Source organism: Meriones unguiculatus, chromosome 12 (genome assembly GCF_030254825.1).
Source record: "Meriones unguiculatus strain TT.TT164.6M chromosome 12, Bangor_MerUng_6.1, whole genome shotgun sequence".
Taxonomy (NCBI): domain Eukaryota; kingdom Metazoa; phylum Chordata; class Mammalia; order Rodentia; family Muridae; genus Meriones; species Meriones unguiculatus.
In genome coordinates, this window is record NC_083360.1 from 83,841,948 (window position 1) to 83,859,499 (window position 17,552).

Consider the following 17,552-nt stretch of genomic DNA (forward strand, 5'->3'; position numbering starts at 1 on the left):
ATTAGGGGCCAGCATTTAAAAGAGGATGGAGTATATCCAGTAAACACACACACAAATTTTCAACCTTTTTTTTTTTTTTTAAAACCAGAAGACCCACCACCTCTGGGCTTCAGTTTTGCATGGCAGCTGTTGGGAAACGCTGTCCTCTGAATTCCCAGTTCACCAGACCTTCTCCCTCACAGCTCTGGATCCTACCTGACCACTTTTCATTTGCTTACATTCTCTACCCGCCTGACTCCTCTGGCTGGCAGCATTTAGTATTTGTGTTCTGCAAACAACAGCGCGCACATGGAATACCCAGAAATCCATCCCCTGAGCACTTAGAATTGTGTAATCTCAGAATAAATTAAATGAAGCTAAGTATGTGAGTTGAGGCCAAGCAAGTCCAATCAGGGGGAGGACAGGATAAAGAGAGAAGCCTTCGTTGCAGCCCATGAACAATCTGAGAGGTTTAATGGACGGAATGAGGCAATGGTGTTCTGTGTCTGCCAACTGGCGAATGTGGTCCCCAGCTAGCTTATTAGGAGCACAGTGGCCTGATGGGGCACTGGCCGGTCCTGCTCTCGCTGATGCACACATGTGTCTGAATCATCAAGTTCATTTCCCGGAACTCCACTTGATGCATTGTTTAAACAAGGATCCGGGCAGTAGATTCGTGAGATGCCTCGGAATAGCTTCGCACGAATGAGATTTCAAATCTGGAGCCACTGATTCTGGAGGACAGATGACTGGGGAGGCAAGAGGGGTTTTCCCCCAAATATTGGCACCACTGTCTTGAGGGAGAACAGGTAAGCATCATGTCCTCAGCCTTGCCTGGAACTCACAGGGTAGCCCAACACTCACTGTAATTCTTCAGCCTCCCACTGCTGAGATTTTAGGTGTGTCTGCCCTTACACTGCAGCTTCAGGCTCTCCTCTGATCTTCAGCCTTCCCATAAGAAGGGGCTTTTGTTTTTAATATTTACCCCTTATCCGAGAAATACTCGCTGTGTAGGACAGTTAGTCTTGAGGGAAACTGTTAACCCTGTCAAGTTAATGAAGTCAGAGCGGCTCAGCTCCTCTGTACCACAGTGAGCTCCTGTTGGCTACTTACTTCTTCACAGGGATTTCTCGCTCAAAGATAATAAGGGTGTCACTCACCTGTTAAGGTTAGTGGGAAGACTAGAGAAGATATTTGTGTAAACTTACTTGTCCCTGGGCTCCTCTGTGCTGTAGACATTTTGGGCTAGTTATCTTACTGTGTCAGAGGCCGGTTTGCTTATGACGGCAAGCTCACCTCTAATTATTAGATGCAGTAACCTCCACACAGTGGTGACTGCCAAAACCATTTACACCCTGCCACATATCTCTTGGAAGCACAATTTCCCTACATTAAAAAAAAAAAAAAATTAACATGTTCTTAGCTGACGGCTGGCACCAAATGAGTACGCAAGAGAGGCTGCCAGAGACCTTCTAGTCAGTCAGTTGGCTGGCAGAATGCAGCTGTATGAATGAACCCTCTATAAGCCACCAGAAGAACCATCTGCATAAAACCGTAATGCCTGGATGCCATTTATTACACCGTGTTCTCATTCATTCCCTCCTGCCGCTGTCCTCCCCGTGCTCCTTCTACTCCTCCACTTCAGGCTGGGTCCATTGCTCCCCCAGTTATTGCTCTATTCTGAATGCCCCCACACTATTTCCTGCCTCTTTAAAAGTCTCCTGCTCCTTTCTCATGATCCCCTATCTGGGACCATGGCCTAAAACGTCACACACACACATGTATACACATATATACATACACACATACAAATACATACATATATACATGTCTATGAATAATGCACATGTACAAATACATACACATATACATATACATATATGTGTAAACACACATACACACACACACATATATATGTGTGTGTATCCATCCATCTGGACAGATGTTCCTGCTGGAGCAACTCACCTTGCACGGCATCAAGAATACTTCCCATTCTTCTCTGCATCACTTTCCCTTCTGTTCCATTTTCTAACCACAGGAATGTACCTGGTCCCTTGCTTTAGGCTCTGTTTCTAGGGAATTTGACTAAGGGAACAAATGGTGGGAAGTCTCGGCTGTTGTTTGGCTGTGGTTTTAATATTTTAAAAATCAGATTTTCTATGAAGGTTAATATATATACATATATACAGATATATGTATATATGCGTATATTTGCCTTTCTGAGCCTGGCTTATTTCACTCAACACTGTCATTTCTAGTTCCAATAATTGTCCTGCAAATTTCATGATTTCCCTTTTCTTTTTGGCTGCATAAAATTTCAGTATGTAACATTTTCTTTATCCATTCATCTGTTGACACCTGTAGAGTCCTTCAAATGTATACACAAGAGTTGTATGGCTGGGTCATATAATATTTCTGCTTTGAGGTGTTAGATGAATTCCCATTCTGATTTCTACAAATAGCCACACAGCTTTATTGTCTCCACATGCGATGACTAAGAGTCCCTCTTTCTTGGCATCCTCACCAGCGTTTGTTGTCATTTGTTTTTTCGTGATAACCATTCTAACGGGGAGAGCTGGACTCTCAAAGCACTTTTAATTGCATTTCTCTGGTGTCTCAGGATGATGAACACCTTTTCAAGATCTTAATTATTACTGCACTTCTATTTTCAAGAACTGCCTGTTCAGTCCATTAGTTATAACATGATTTGAATTTTTGGAGTTTAATTTCGGCAGCTCTTTATATAGCCTAGCTATTAATAATCCCCTGTATGGTGTGTAGTTGGCCAAGATCTTTTTCCCTTTCTGAAGGCTGGCAGCTGATTGTTTCCTTTGCTGAGAACTGACAAATGGGACTTTTGAGTTTCATGTGTTCCATTTGCCTTCAGTTTTCAGCATTATTTCCTGAGAAAGCACTGCTTTTGGAGAAATCTTCTCATACACCTCAGGAACCACTTCCTTTGGAAACCAAAGAGCCTTTTAGAAAGCTGGACAGGGATCTCAGAGAGTTGAATGACGAGCTACAAGAACATAGAGGCCTCTCACGAGGAATCAATGAGTACTTATGGCCTGCAATCAAGAAGTATTTATCGCCCTTGGGGTTGGGGTTCTGGCAGCCATCATTTGGATTTCATCATTGCTCTCAATCTGTGTCCCATGGTCCTTATTATTTCATTATGAGTGGGATAGTACTTTTGTAGATGAGATTTCTCTAGCTGGCTGTTGAATGGAGCTTAAAAATTGCTGCTCAAGAGTTTCTCTCCTGAAAACCTCACTTAAGGAACTTCATGTACATTGAGATCTGAGGCAGCCCATACACTCTGGACTTGGAGCCTGGCGCTAAAATTTCTGTGGCACCAGCAACCAAACTGGTTTCCCAAAACCTCTCAGTGGTATTCTGGCCTGGATGATCCATGAGATATTACAAAATAACAGTGTGTGTTTCTGTGAGCTAAGGTCACGAGAGATGCTTCAGATATTTCCTTGCTTTTTGTATCCCTTAATTCCAGGGAAATTCAGTATCCACACCAAAGAAAGAACACTTGCACAGCTTCCCATGCAGGTATGTGAAATGAGGACCATAGCCTCTTGTCTACATGTGATCAACACCCAAAGAATGCAGATCTTCAAGTAACATTCAGATCTGCAGATGACCACACTTGAGATATTTTGCCTGACATCACCAGAGACTCAAAGGCATTCAGCTGACTCTGAATTTTGACCATTAGTACTGTGTGAGACCTGAAACACTGCTCTCCTGGACAGCTAAGCTTTGGACTATTCTATTACATGTTAGTGGGTGATTGAAACCCTTGGGGTTGTGGATTTGCAGATGTAAGTTTGGAACAGACGCATCTCATCTTACATATCGAAGGGATGACAGTAAACTGTAATAAGAAGAGAGGCACTAATAAATCATTTAATGGTCACAAGTTCCTTTTCCATATCCATATGCATGCCCTACTTCCAAAGAGCCATTGTTGCTCCTTCCATCCAGGCATGGAATATTTTTGCATGCTCCCAAATCAGGGCGTCTCAGTGACTCATTCTCACCAATACAAATGGTGTAAACAGAGCTATGTGACTTCTAAAGTTCAGCCTTCCAAGTCCTTGCCCACATGAAATGCTGCCCTAGGGTGCCATTGAAGGAAAGTCAGCCTCATCCTCTACAAAATGTCAGAGTATGTGAAGAACTGTGGCACCTAGCTGATAACCAGTACCAGCACCCAGACTTTGAATGGAGCTCTCTTTGGGCATGATAGCCAGGGCTGTAGCTGGATGAAGATGCACAAGTTAGTCTAGGTTAAGCTTTCAAAGGGACCACGTAAGCCAACCTCAGAGTCAATGGCTCTTGTTTGGGATCCTAAGTTTAACTGCAAAAGAAAACTGAGACTTTATTTTTTTTGTCATTTTTTAAAAATTCTTTATTAATTACACTTTATTCACTTTGTATCCCCCCTGTGGTTCCCTCCCTCCTCCTGTCCCAATCCCTCCCTTCCTCCACCCTCTGTATGCATGCCCCTCTCCAAGTCCACTGATAGGGGAGGTCTTCTTTTCCTTCTTTCTGATACTAGTCAATTAGGTCTCATCAGAAGTGGCTGCAATGTCTTCTGTGGCCTGGTAATGCTGCTTCCCCCTCACGGGGAGGTAATTAAAGATCAGGTCAATCAGCTCATGTCAGAGACAGTCCCTGTTCTGATTACAATGGAATCCACTTGGATACTGAACTGCCACGGGCTACATCTGTGCAGGGGTCTTAGGTTATCTCCATGCATAGTCCTTGGTTGGAGTATCAGTCTCAGGAAAGACCCCTGTGCGCAAAATTTTTTGGTTCTGTTTTTCTCCTTGTGGAGTTCCTGTCCTCTCCAGATCTTACTGTTTCCCACTTTCATAAGATTCCCTGCACTCTGCCCAAAGGTTGCTAATGAACAGAACATTTAGTATTAGTCTTGAACCCACTGTTTCTCAACAATATTAAAAACTTTTTAAGATATAGTTATTGGTGACTTCTTAGAATGTTATTTTGAAGAGATTCCTTAAAACCAGGTAGACACAAATTTGGGAAAAGAACAGTTCGTGGCCGGCAGGATCCTCCATAGGCCCGGACAGTCCAATCTAATGCCATTTACATTTTCTCCCTTCTTTCTTCTCTCCCCTTTCCTTCCTCTTGTGGGAGCTGTTGCAAACCTTATGTACTCGTTTCATGATATCCATTTTTATGCAAAAAAAATGTCCAAATGAACCTAGAGCCTCCTGCATGCTCAGCATATGCCCTGTCTCTGAGCTATACTCTCAGCCCCATGTTATGTATTTTCAGGAAAAAGATTGTTCAAAAATCAACATTCAAAATCCATAACTTACCGAGGAGTGTTTGCATTTCATTTTCTCCTCTTTTGTATACAGTTTTATGCCTGGGTTAAGGGAGAATCATCATATGTTGCCAATTTCCCACAAAACTCTGAACCACAGAATAGGCGTGGTTGTTAAGTTTTCATTTTGCAGGTGAGAGGGACCCAGTAATATAATTGCATCCGGTCAGTGATGCGCAGTTAAGGGATTTGCAACTGCACACCCAGGCTCAGGAGCATGCTCCCTTCCCACTGATGTACGGGAGGTGTCTCTCCAGATCTAATATCAGTGCTCTGAATAAACCCGGTGCACACTGCTGTATTTCATCTTGTGGGAACCAAGTGCCAAGAGAGCATAAGCTTTAGTAAGCACTTACTGAGTAGCATGGCTGCCTGGGCTGCTGGCTGGCGGTGGGAGATCCTTTTCTACCTCTGTCTGAGGAGGCAAATCAATTGAATTTTAAACTCTGTTGACACAGGTAGCCTAGGTGGCTTGAAGTTCTGACAGGAAGATAATCACTGGGGCCCCGTTACCTGCTGGGGCAGTGTTCTTCTGAGAGGAACAAAGTGGTTGATTAAATTATGGCCATCTTTTTAGGGATGTAAACCAGAAGGGCTGACAGCTCAGACAGTTGCAGAGGTAAGTGGCCATTTTTAAGAGATTCTGAGTCAGGTATGGGGAAATGTTGTACGCAGACCAGAGCAAATCATCTTATGGTCTTAAAGTGAAAAATGGAACACCCCATAATTTCTTCCTTCTGCTGCACCCCCAGATATACACCATATGCCTGGAAAGAACCGATTCACCACTGGCCTTATGCCGTTCCCTGTACACCAAGGACACCAATCTTCCTTGAACCATTTCCCAGAAAGGAAGGCATGGAATACAAAGACGGCCAGCTAGTCACCGTGTGTCCAAAGGCTGACCATTAATTCTTCTGGGCCTCAATTACTTTATTTTAACAGTGTTAATATCATGTACTTTATAGGGCTATTGCAAACAATAAAATATTCAACAAAAGGTTCAGGATGTAACTATCACAAAGTGAACATTAAATGGACTAACTTGTAAAAATCTAACAGCCTTGAAACAGGAACCTAGACTGTACGCCAGAGAATAAACCAGTAACTTACCGAGGGCCAGTCATGTGTGAAATGCTTTGTGAAGCTCTCACACAGGCATCACACGCATTTGTTGTGAAACTCCCATAACATGGTATTTTACAAACTAAGTTTCAGAGAAGATAAATAATTCATGTTGGGCCATTAGATTATCATTTTCCCATTTGATTTATATGGAAGGGAGAGGACAGAGAGGGACACATGCAGTGAGAGACAGAGACGGGACCTTATTTTAGACCAGCATAGCCTGGAACTCACCATACAGCCCAACCTAGCCTCTAACTCGAGGCAACTCTCCTACCTCAACTCTAGAGCACTTGAAATATAGATATGAGCCACCATGCTTGGCCTTATCTTGATGACAATAAAATCATATATGTATATGTGAACTAAAGACAGCCTTTAGCTTCTGATCCTCCAGCCTGGCTGTCTCCCGAGTTCTGGAAGAGGTAAGTGCTAGCATGCCTGCAGCTGTGGGGAATATATGAAAGGACCAGAATGACCAGAATCTCCAGGGAGGGGACAATGATCCTGCCCCAAATCTTCCCATAAGGGAATGTGAAGAAGCCAAATCTTGAAGGTCAAATGAGCAAAAATGCAAACAGATTTTTTTTTTTCCAAGAGAAATGATGTGAATGTCTTGTATGCAAAGATGACTCAAGCTTATTGGCAGTTGAGTTAATTTCCTGACACTAGAACCCCAAAGAACACTTTCTCATGGCCACTAGGTTAACAACAACAAAAAAAAATGACAGTGTTAGTGTAACCAAGGATGTGGCAAAGGAACTTCTCATAGCCATTGGAGGGTATGAATGAACACAGCATCCTGGAAGGGCGGTTTGGCATTGCTTAGAGCAGAAGTGTACATGACTCAGCCACTTTGAGTCTTCAGTATTTCCCTTAGATGATCTCCTGCCCGGTGACACGTGGGAGCAGGATCACAGTACTCATCAAGGAACAGATTGGAATACCATCAACAGCAAAAATAAAACAAACAAACAAACAAATAACAGAGTAGACTATGGGAACATACCCTCCAACAATGAGGTTGAATCAAGCACAGCCTCACCATTCACATGAGTGAACCCAGACAAAAACTGTAACATTGAAATAAAGGAACAAACAACAAAAGAATATATTCTGAGTAATTTACATAAAGACAAACCAGAGGAAATAGCTCTGAAGAGAAAAGGTAACAAAGAAGAAAGTGATTTACATAAATCTGGTTTAGATGACTTCTCTAGAAGAGAGAGAGGGATAGAGAGATATCTGCTATCATAAATGCGCAATTGTATATCCAGCCGTATGTCATTGTTTCAAATGAAAGAAAAATGATTGTACCAAGCAAATAATACTCACTTCCACCACAACAAAATCCCAATGTTGTTAACAAAGAAGTGAAATCCAGAATGAATTTTATAATAGCAGGTGATTTCTAAAAGACCTATACACACCCAAAATTTAACCCTACATATTTACATATATACATGCATGTTTAAGAACATATTTCAAGTTCATTACCATGTTTCAAGAAGGGGAATAGAAATTTTATTGGAGAAAAAATAGAGTAGGGCAAGTTTGCTTGAATCAATTGTTTAAAATAATTTCTGGCTATTTGTTCATACCCAGCATTGTCTTTAAAAACATTTAATGAGGTAGAAGAAGTGGCAGAAAACCTGTCATACAGCCCAGGTCCAGTTCCACCTCTTCAAGCTAACTTATTTCTGAGAGTTTATAGAAGCCACCAGAAATGTCCCTTATTGTGAAACAATCCAAGCTATTTTGACAAGAAGCAATTTGTTTTCTGAAGGCTTAGGCAAACAACAGCCCTCGGAATTGGAGGGAGAGGCTGCAGATGAAGCGTGTGTTGTGCATGACTGGGGCATTTTTACGCCTCATTCCAGTCTTTCGAACCCCTCCCATTTATCCTCATCCTGTCAGGACTGAAGAGAAGGAAAGAGCAGATGTCCCATTTCCCAAGCTAATGTTACACAATTGATCATTCCAAACGGTGTCCTTTGCCAAGTCAGACAGGAGGCAGGCCTACCAACTGCCCTGCTTGAGCCAGAACTGAGTGCTCACCCCAGATGCAACACTGAATTCTAGCGCTTCTCTTAGGTGGACTGTGACTCCAAACAGAAAAACAACGGAGAAGAATGGCCCATGCTGTAGGATACTACCCGACCCAAATCTCTGGTATACAGATACCTTGACAGGAAGGGATGCTGATGAAGAGAGGATCATGGGAGAAAAGGGAAGTCAATAGCATCTCAAGCTGATGGACTTAACTTACAGAAAAAAAAGATGGCTTTCATGCTGTTTCTGAGATGTGATAGATTTAAGAACTGAGGTAGATGGATATATAGATGGCAGACAGATACAAAGATAAATAAATCAGTAATAGATGGGGTAGGTGGGATGGAGATAACCTTATAGACAGGTAAGAGAGGAAGATTATGCAAGGATTCTTCTGTTTTTTTTTTTTTTTCTAGAACACACACACAAATATCACAGCCAGATACAAAGATTTGCTGCAAATGCTGAACCCCCCACCCACCCCTGAGAGTTTACAGTCTGCTTTCAAGTATGGAGCTTTGACACATATGGAGGAAAGCTTCTGCATCTAGAGATCACATGTCAGTTGGCCTGACAGAGTGAACCACTGGCATTGGACACACCCTCAGTCTTCCCATTTGCCACCTCCCCACCTCCAGTCAACTGAGTTCCACGGCAGTTCTGATGGGCAGCTCAGAGTCACCTGTCTTAGCCAGGGCCCCTGGTTTTCAGCTTCTCATTAGCCTAATTCCTAGAAGAGAAGCACACCCGGAGCAATGTCAGAGCCATGGTCCTTTTGCTCACAAAAACCAGTAGGGATAATTCCATGCTTGCTTTCCAAAAACCAGTAGGGATAATTCCATGCCCTTTGGTTTTTCCCCAACAGTTAAGCCCTACTCTCCCTGTATGCCATAGGTTGGGAATTTTGGAAGGATCAGAGAGTGAAGCTCCCCAGGGACAGGCTTCAAAGCTCCAACAGTGACTGATGGAAATGGTGGTTTCAGCCTTTCTGGCACTTCTCTTCTATGCAGGGCCAGCTCTGAGGCTCCTTTCTATACAGGTTTCTTCAGTGTCTCAGGCGGAGGTATGCCCTAGGAACTGTCAAATGCTAACTTACCTGCTAGCACGCATTCACTTGGCTTTGTTCCCTCAGGATCAAATCTCTGCTTTCAGGAACACATTTCTTTGTATTTCCTCTTACAGGACCTTTATTGTGTCTTAGGTTTAAGAGTCTAGGCTAAGCTAAGACAGAGTCTTCCCATGACAGACTTCTTCAGGGAGAGTGGTAAGGGTCAAGGGAGACGGAAGCCTGTAGATAAAACACCTGACCTTCACCCATCTGGTAGATAATTCCAAGAGGCATTCTCCGCGTCCCACACCTCAGGATACTCCTACGTGGCAGTGTGACCCACGTGCCTTACATCGGCTTTCTTTTCCTCCCTTCACTCATCACGCTGTCTCACTTCTGTTTCCTGGGATTGGCTTCAACAAAACTACCAGCATCCAAGTCTCTGACTTGGTCTTTTGTTTTCCGGGTGACTCAAAGACTCAAAGTGTATGAGAAGAGAGGGGTGAAATGAGCTGGGACATTAGCTACAGTTGAGAATTAAGGAAAAGGTCAGAGGGCATGACCAGCAGAAGAAAGGAATGATCTAAGACAGGGAGTTAGGAGTGGGTAGGACATTTTCAAGGGGTGATGTAGTAGGCTCATACTCATGGAAGGGCCTAGGCATAAGCTCCCAGGGAGAACATGAGGAAAGAGGCCTTACCACCTCCTTGGTTTATCTGTATAAACTGTCACACGAACTTGTGTGACATTGTTACGGGGGCTTTGCACCTGGAGTCTGAGGGTTAGCAGCTACCCCATTTATCACCTGCCTTCGTAGCTGCTTGCCTCCTTTTGGCTCATACCATTTTTTTACTGTGTATTTTATTCTTATTTCATTTTGTTTTCATTTTGACTACTCTCCCCTTGCTTAACCACTGAGTACAGGGTTCCCCCCTCTAATGAGAAGTGCAAGGTGCTTGGGAGACTGGTGGCTGCCAGTTCAGGTCCATATTAAGGGACAGGGCTGTGACATTGTCCTTAAGTTGAGCTTACCTGAAGACCGAGGAGGGTCCCGGGGACAGTGGTTGTGTTAGCTGAGGGCACTCTTGGCCTGTTCTTTCCTGCCCTCCCTGTTGCTGGCTTTCTCCTAAATAAGTGGGTCTGAAGTTAGGATCATTGCTCTCTGTCTGCTTGGGTGCAGAGTCAAGGAGTTGACTAGGAGCAAAAGCAAGCTAGTCAGTAACGCCTCCTGGGAAGCTAGACAGGTGGCCACAGGAGGCCAGCAGGAGCCCGTGCAGGATGTGGGAGCTGCTGTGGTCATTCTTAACACAGAATGGAACCTTTAACAAGCCTAGGTCTCTGACCTCCCTACCCCCTCTTTAGGGAGCATCTCTGCACAGTATCCCTTTGTTCTTCTTGCCGACTGGCACTCAGAGGAAGGTAGCCCTTATTTCTAGTGACTGTACCCAGGCTTCCTCTTCAAAACTCGTCTCAGGCATCGGAGGCTGGTGCATCCTGCTTTTTGTCACCCCTCAGCTCGTCTCTGTCTGCCTTCTCAGTGAAGCATGTGCTCAGGGAAGGCTTGCTTTGCTTGAGCTCCTCCGGGGAGTCACCAGGGGTTTTTCCCTGAATGTTTGCTCATTGTTAGGGACTTCCTCCACCATCAGCCTTTCCACATGACTGGATCTTGTCCATGCTCTGAGAGATATCCCACAATGACTTGCTAGAAAGCAGTCATGGCTGTACCACAGGATGGGCATCTGATGATGTGTCATTGAACTGAGAGAGCTTGTCAGGAAGAGAACAGAGGACCTCCAACTCCATCTGGAAAGGGGGGGGCAGTCGTAGGGCTGACACCCTCTATGACCTTCCTCATCCTTCTGGACTTCAATTTGCCAGGAGCAAAATTCATGTACATCTCAAGGAACATTTGAATGAAGCTGTTCTTTATCCAGGGAACCACCCCGGAACACTTGCCCCAGATCACTCAGATTTTGCAATCCCTGACTCTGTTACATAACCTTTTCATTCTGTTCTCTAGTGCTTCTGGCCTGGATGAAGGCAACAGCCTCTTGGTTCATCTCCTTGCCTTCCATCTGCTTCCAATTTTTCTCCTCCCTTCTGCCAGCGTCACAGTTCTAAGGCAGAAGTCTGTTTTTAGCTTCCCAGGAATGACAAGGAAAACCCATATAAATGGGCAGCGCGCGCACGTGCGCACACACACACACACACACACACACAAAGAGGCTTTCAATTACCTGAGCTCTCTGTCACCTTCTGGCTTGCCCCCTCATGTTTGTCCTATGGTAGTATGCTTCTTTTGTCCAAATGCCCTTTTTTTCTTGCCTTCTGCTGAGTATATCCCGCTTCACACCTGGCCTTTATGAACTTGGGCATGAGATGATTTGCTGAACTCTGGTTCTATTTCTGAAGTGAGACTGAAGTACTGATTCCTAATGAAGAGTACTGAGTACTTAGGTAAGTTTAGAGTCATGAGAAATGGCTGATAACATAGTAGTGTCTTATCCATTCGCTAAGTTTGTGTTTATTCTGTAAAAGCCAGACCCACTGAAGACTCCTCTGTGAGGCTCTTCCATGTCCCCACGTCCCTGCCCAGTGAACTTGCTCACTTTCCAGACTTATTCAGAGTTGCTGTGACACTGTGTCCATCACCTTGGATTCCTAGTGTCTGTGCGCTTGTCTTGCCCATCAATCCTTACCTCCTTGAGGAGAAGTTCTATATTTACCTCCTCAGCCATGTACTAGCATAAGGCCTGTCTTGGGTTAGGTACTCAGTGCACGCTAAATGAATGAACAAATGACTGTTTTCACTCTCTGGTAGAAAGGACATTCATTAAAAAGCCAAAGGAAGGAAACAGTCAGAATGTGTGGGCTTGTTTAGTCTGCTCTGCCCGATTAACCAGGCACGCCCACATGCTCCGTTCCCCCTGCTCCACTGCTGGCCTAGAGCAAATGTCAGAAGGTGATGCAGTATCCTGTCTCCCTTATCTACATGGGTGTGATGTGGCCAGGGCAGCCTCTACGCCCCTTATCCAAACAGAGAGGCTAGCTCTAGTCACTGGAAATGCTTCAAAGCACGAATTCAACATTCATCCCTGAGACTTCTGCAGGGGTAAATAAAATAATTGAAACTCATCATAGAGGTCTACAAAAAGTTGTTGTGTATAGGCTCAGACTGGAGAGGATGGCAGGATGCAAAGGAATAGAGATATAATGTAAGAGTGGCCTTTGGGCTACGTGTTCATGGGTGGAAAGGCATGGCCTGGGCTGTAGAGATAACATTTTAAAATGAATTGGTTGGTTAAAATTTCTCCTTGATGAGCGTCATTAGTGTTATTACTACTTTTTTTTTCTTTTGGACGAAATAGAGGGTGAAATCATCCATCTTTCAGGTTGAAAGGGTAACAAGCACTATAGGAGGAAAGTCTTTGAGCATCTCTGGAACACTTGCAATGGTAAATACCTCATATGGGATAATGCCCATTTCCACACTGAGCAGGGAAATAGAAAAATGATGGCCAAAGCTGGATGTCTACTGATTTATCTTTCTCCAGGTCTTCTGCCATTTTGAACCCAGCTCTGTGCTTCAGGAGAGGAAACTCTGACAACTGTGCTTTCAGGGCTTACATTTGTTTAGCTAATGTGGACACAGATGCCGCCAGATAGTCAAAGGAGATAGGAGAATGAGACGTAGGCATTTATTTCTTTGGCCTCCATGCCACTGTTTGTGAGCTGACTAAATTCCCTCCATTGAGCACATTCCATCCATAAATCCTGCCTGTCAGGTTCCAAGCAGCGCTGCCTGGGAACAACTGCCAGTCTGTGAACTGGGAAAGCCATGGATCCTTGATGGTCTGAGCTGCTCCCATCCCAGGTGCTGAGGGTCAGCTTGCCTTTCACTTGCTCACAGCCTTGTAGAAGTCTAATCCACCCATTCTCTGGTGTATCATCACCAGGAACTCATTATCATAATTCCCAAAGATTCCTGAGCAATCAGGCACAGCAAGTGAAAGCCCTAGGTCCACATCATGAGCTTAGTGACTGGTAGAGTTTGTTTTTAAGTCTGGTTCTTGTGAGATTGGCTTCCATGTTGGCTTTGAGACACCTTGGAAAATTCTTTTGGTTTAAGCTGTCAGATAATGTTTAAATATAACATCAATTTAAATAACAATAAGTAGTATATCTCTAATATGTCAAGAAATTTACCAGTCATAATGACAAATGATGACCCATTGGTGATAGTAGTGATAATGATGGTGATGATGATGACAGAGAGTAACACTCTCCGAATGTTATATTAGTCCATATATGGTGACTGGTTTAAACAACATCAGTTTATCTTCTCACAGTTGTAAAGGTTGGAATTTCTAGGTCATTTTGCTAGTAAGGTTAGTCTCTTCCTCCAGGCTGCAGATGGCATCTCCCAGCTCAATCTTTTTATGACCCTTTCTTAGTGAACACCCTCAAAGGAGGTATGGGATAGGCAGAGAGGTAAGGGTTAAAAAGGTAGAGAGGAGGGAGGGAGAGTATGCTCTGGAATCTATTCTTTGAAAGACACTAATCCTCTCTGATGAGGAGTCCATCCTTATGATCTTAGTTACCATTAGTCTCTATAGGTGAGTTTGAAGAGAACACAAACTTTCAACTTAAAACAAATATCTATATATCAAGGTCTGTGTGAAATATCTATATGTGCTATTTTAGTGCCTGAAACAAGTATATAAATTTGGAATTGTCCTAATTCTACAAATTAAAAAAAAATGTACTAAAGTTAACAATGTGCCTAAGATCACAAAGCTAGCAAGCATTGGTGCTGAGATTCCAACCTACACAGTCTAATTATTAAAATATTATCTTAAATCCCTGCAAAAGTTTTTATGGCTGATGTGCCATTCCTAACCTACACATGGAAGGCAATCATGAGCCAAGAGGTCAAGTATTTTTCACAATGTCACATTGTTAATGGTTGGAAGATGCAGAAGGGAGGCTTGAACTTTGGGTGCTGATTTCAAAGCCTATCCTTAAATATAATCTATCACATTTGTTACTTGTTGTCTTTTAAAAAGGTCTTTTAGATTCATTTTTACTGTACCAGTGGGAGTTGTTATATCCATTGAAATACGAGAAACTTATTTCAAAAAGTTAATAGTTTGATGATTGCTAATTGCACACAAATGAGATTTTTTTAAATTCTTATTCTAAAAGATATTGTACTTAAAAATGATTCATTCATTCATACTTTTATTGAGATAGCCTTGCATAAAATTGCTCATTTACTCAACATTATTAGCTTTGAATTTACTACATCAGGCTCCTCAATCATTTTCTGTAAAAGGTAAGATAGAAAGTATTGTGGGGTTGTTGACTACGAAGGTTTGCCCATTGTTGTGCAAAACCAGCCATAAATCACATGTAAATGAACAGAAGTTGCATTATCTCAAGAAGTAGCGTTATTTTTGTTTTATGTTTATTTACAAAAACAGTCTGTGTGCTGTAACTCACCAACTCATGTACTATGTGACGTAAAAATAACGTTTGGTCCTGGAAATAAGATGATCTCAAGAAATTCACAAACTCATGGCAAAACAGTTGCCAAGTAAAATGAGATTGTCCTGGTACTCGCAAGGAAGTCTTTACAAAGTCCAAAGGGGTCATGGAAGAAAGACCAGGAATTTCTTCAAGTGTCTCAAGGTGAGAAGGGAAAGGTCCATGCAGAGGAAGCAAGAAGCTTTGCTGAGGTGAGTATCAAGAAAGCTGGCACGAGTTCAGAGCCTTTGAGGCAGAGAATCATACTAGAGGATGGGGTGGGGAGCCCAAGCCTTTGTTGTTGATTAGCCCACTTAGTCATTTTGTGGCATTAGTCGAGTAACATGATATTTCTAAGCATTTCTCTTCATACTGAAGAAGGTATCATAAAAGGCTGGATGTAGTAAGGATGGAGAAGACAGGAAAAAGAGAAGTGGTCAGGATTGGAGGACTCATTCAATGCCAGCATGAAGGTCAAAGAGAAGCCAAAACTACTCCAGGGTGTGAAGTATCTAGAGATGAAAGTGTGGGCCAAGAGGAAGCAAATGCACATTTCAGAAATGACTAAGAATTGACTAGAAGATGAATTTTGGAGCATCTATGAGATGTCGCAAAATATTCGAGGATGGAATAACCAAGATGGGTTCAATAGGAGGAAAGAGGAAAAAGAGGAAAGGTGCTAGTGTAAGATATAATGGTGGCTTTCCCTTCCCCCATAACTGGGTAGAGATGAAACACCTAGGGAAAATCAACTCTCCTGGGGAGCTAGATGGTAAGTGACTGGGAGAAGGGATTTGCCTTGACTAGGAGAAGGAGTCCACTGCTCTGGTCCAAAATCTCAGGAGGGAAGATCAGGTGCTGATGTGAATCTAAGCAGGGTGTTCAGGTACTCATCTGACAGCCTCATTTCTCTGTGAAGTGTCAGCCAGTCTGTGTGAAAGACAGAGGAGAAATCATGAAGATGACTGGAATGTTGCTCTGACAGTGAGTCCAAACCTGCTTGGAGATCGTACATCCGTGAGGGCACCAATCCACTCAACTGAGTCATTCATTTCAATAGCGCTCAGCAAGGAAAGACATGAAAGAGTTGGCACTGATACAAGACGAGGTAGAGAGAGAGGATACAGATCTTGGGAGGAAGAGGTTACTAGCAACACATGCCTAAAGTGATGGACCACCTAGTTCAGGGGATAGTAAAGGAACTGAAGCAGCAAATGGAGAGTGCAGTGGGGAAAGATCGAAGGGCTAGCAGGTCTCAATAAGATGAATAAGAATGTGTGTGGTAGGTAGCTACAAGAAGAAAACTGAGGTGATAGGCTGTTGAGGCCAGGGAACTGCCTATTAAAATTTAAAGTATATGATGGGACAATAAGCTCCATGCAATAGCCATAAAATGTATCATTAAATTGGAGCTAGGGAAGACATTCAAGGGAATTTGAAATAAGGATAAATAAGACAGTTTACGTTTTTGTGATAACTTACACATTTGCAAAGCCCTCTCACACATTACCACAGCCTGTGATGAGGCTAGTGCAGAAATTATTTCAATCATTATCTTCATTTACTCAAGACAATGAGGGCTTGAAGATACTTCGAATACTTTTCCTATTTTATTAAACATAGATTTTTTTTTCCTCATACAATATAATCTGGATACAGTTTTCTTCCCTCTGTTCCTTCAAGTTCCTCCTCATTGCCTGTCCTATCTATATCCACTCCCTTTCTGTCTCTCATTGGAAAAGAACAGGCTTCTAGGAGTTAACAACAAAAACCAACAAAATAAAACATAATGATATAAAAGGAAAACTGCTATATCTAACGGTTGGACAAGACAAGCAAATAGAAAAATAAAAGAACCTCAAGAGAAGGCACAAGAATCAGAGGTCCGCTCATTCACATATGTGGGAGTCCTGTAAAAGAACTGAACTGAAAGCTGTGGTATTTGCACAGCGGACCTGGTGCAGACCTGTGTGGGCCCTCTGATTGCTGCTTCAATCTCTGTGAGCTTATTTGAGCTTTGCTCAGCTCCTCTGTCTACCCAGCTCCTTCTGGCTCCTCTGCAAGGGTCCCTGAGCTCTGATGGAAAGGATTTGGTGGAGACATCCTGATACTTAAAAATCTTAACAGGCTGGTGAAGTGATAGAAATAGCAACTGTGATAAACTTACTAGCATCTGTACCAAAGTTGGAAACACACACACACACACACACACACAAACAAACAAAAAAACAAAAACAAAAAACCAAAACCAAACAAACCCAAAAACCTCAGCTGAGACATCTTAGTGTTTTCTAGACAATGATGTTCTAGATGGACTTGGTTAGGCAAAACAAGTCAACAATTGCTCCCTAGGAAAGATGATAGATCATGGAGATCCCACAAGCAAAACATTCCTTACCTGACCAGTCACACCTGGTAATTTCCCACTGATTAGGTGATCAGGTTCCCTGACTC

At 43.0% G+C, this 17,552-nt stretch overlaps 1 long non-coding RNA gene across 1 annotated transcript in view; it reads left to right on the forward strand.

Moving 5' to 3' along the window:
• The first annotated feature begins 406 nt into the window (after positions 1-406).
• The window catches only part of LOC132646761 (uncharacterized), a 41,585-nt gene continuing 24,439 nt past the window's right edge, over positions 407-17,552 (forward strand). Inside the window, exon 1 of the long non-coding RNA XR_009585004.1 lies at positions 407-788. This is a non-coding gene — a long non-coding RNA (uncharacterized LOC132646761). The remainder of the gene's footprint in view (positions 789-17,552) is intronic.